We start from the raw sequence: 2,660 nt of genomic DNA on the forward strand, positions 1-2,660 counted from the left end.
CATTCATTCATTGTTTTTGAAAAGGATTGTAAAAAGTTCTTATAAGTTTATAAGCTTTCAATTGTAATTCCGTCTACTCTTTGAAAGAGTTTTTTTTACAAAAGCTTATTTCTTTCTTTAGAATTCTTGAAAAGGTATTTTTCAAGTATTTATAATAACTTGCTAGATTGTAGCAAGGTTTGTTGAGTAATTTAAGACAAGTTAAGTCTTGAGAGTTATACTGTAGTGGTAAGTACCTATTGAAGCTCGTAAACTTAATTGAAAATCTCAAGTGTGATCTTGAGGACTAGACGTAGGTCAAGTTTGAGGTTGAACCAGCATAAATCTTATGTGTCTCATCTTCTTTCTTCACACTTAAGTTCTTCATTCTTTCAAGCTTTCAAAAATTTTTAAGTATTACCCAATTCACCCCCGTCTTGGATGCCAGCCTATCCTAACATTTGATTCTTCTTATTCGATATTCGAATAGTAATTTTTAGGCTATCTTGCATCTTGTGTTCCCTATTATAGTGTATTGCCACAAGTGTTGTCTCTTTCAAGTCTACGATATTAGGGAGTCATGGTGCTTACTGTATGGATGGTTCTTATATCTCAAATGTTGGAGGTATTGTTACACCTGAGTCATCTTCTTTAATATTTCATCTATTGTTGTGTATATTAGTTTGTGTGTTTTATTCTCAGTTGGTATTGTATTTATTGGTGTGTTTATTGTTGATAAATCTCTAGAGTTTATGTTTCTGGTTTTGGTGTGTGCTTCTATTATTGAGGTGTGAGGTTTCTTTTAGGGACTCTTAGACTACGGGTAATATTGTGGGGGAAGATTGTTAGAGGGAGATGTTTGTGGATGTGTCATATGGTGTCTATTGATTAGTATCATAATAATGTTTGTTCAAGTCTTAAAAATTCAAAAAGCATGTAAAAAGCCCTGAACTTGCTAAGAATTCCTTCTCAATATTGCTACTATTATATTTAAACTAGAACAACTTTTGGAGAACATAATTCTAGACAGATAAAGATGTAAAATCCCTAAATTCTAAGTCATGCACAAAGCCTTCGGGATGTAAAATCTCAATCCATAACTATTAGTTTCTGCCTCTAAGATAGAAGATGATTTTAGTTTTACTTGAGACTCTTGTGAGGTACAAGCACGGACTAACCATGTATTTGGGAATTTTTCCAATGCGAGCATAGTAGATAGCAACAAACCAAAACTATTCCCATAACTAAATCAAATGATCGATGGGAATTTTAATACTCAAGCAAGGGCTTCTTGTCTGAACCTCGGTAATAAAGGCTTTTTACCTCATTTAGATGAACAGAAGCCTAGAAAAAAAGGAAGAAATACTGCCAATAGTAGAGAGGAACCCCTGAATCATGTAGAAGTAGAGAGACAGAGATGGGAGAAATTTAATGACAGGTTTTATGCCTTATGATCTATTATTCCTAACATATCCAAAATGGATAAGGCATCTCTGCTCGGTGATGCCTATAACATCCTAAATTTTTAATCCCCAAACTATTAAGGGATTAATTAAGTTTAATTATGATAATTGAGTAATTTAATGTGTTGTGTGGCCAAGGAGGTCTAATGATAGTATTTGGTTGTGTTCCAGCCTTAATTATGCGTCTAGTGTGAAGTCGGGCCACCCGGGCATCAAAAGGAGAAGAAAACAAGGGTGAAGTATTTCTGTGCCACACGCCACAGCATAAAATACATCTACTGCAATGCACAGACAATAATTGAAGTGAGAGGGGACCTCTCTGTGCCATGCACTACAGCACACTGCCCATTTTTTTGTAAAATTTAGTCACAAACTGAGGTAGAAAAATAGAGAGAAGGAAAGAGGAAATGAAGAACCAGTGGAAAGCTTCGTTAGGGTTCACCTTTAGAGGATATTTGGGACATTTTGGAGCTAGTAAACACCAAAGGTAAGTACCCTATATGCTAATCTTCCATTCTCTTCCACATTTATAAAGTTTTTTGTTAAGGTTTGATAATAGGAGATGATTTTCAGCTCATATAGGTTATGGGTTCAAAAGTGGAGTTAATGGGATTAGATTGGAGTATTTAAGCCTAGAACTAATGAGTTTTGACATCCTTGGTTAGTAAATGTCACCAATATCCAAAAATGACATTAATGGGGATTGTTGGAAGAGTTGTAATGCCATTAATAAGAGTTTAATAGCTCATTAATATTATTGGGAACAAGGAGAGTTAATAAACCTAAAGGGTAAGTCCAAAGGTAAAAATTAGGGATGTTGGGCATTGTGGAAGAGGAAATGTAAGAGTTGAAAATGTGTGTTTGGCATGATTGATGAAGTTTAGAATTTGCTAATTGTAGATTGAGCTCTTGGACACCAATTGTGGCTTGAAAAATCAAGTTTGGAAGCTAGAATATTGAGGGGTAAACCTTTGACTTATCAAAGGTTTGAGGTAACCAGGGAAACCCTACTTTAGGTAGTTATATGTTAATGTAATGTGAAATATGTGTTTCACAAGTGAAATGTGAATATTCGTAACATGCTATGTAACCAATGTTTGCATAATTTCTCTAATGTGAATTAAATATGCAAAAGTGATTACGAAATGAATTTTAAATTTGCCAAAGTGATTTTTGAAATGAGTTGTACGTTACAATGTGGTATGAAATTGAGTAGTT

The sequence above is a fragment of the Prosopis cineraria genome, unplaced genomic scaffold, assembly GCF_029017545.1.
Source record: "Prosopis cineraria cultivar Desert tree isolate PC_DT_omini unplaced genomic scaffold, ASM2901754v1 PC8, whole genome shotgun sequence".
NCBI lineage: Eukaryota > Viridiplantae > Streptophyta > Magnoliopsida > Fabales > Fabaceae > Prosopis > Prosopis cineraria.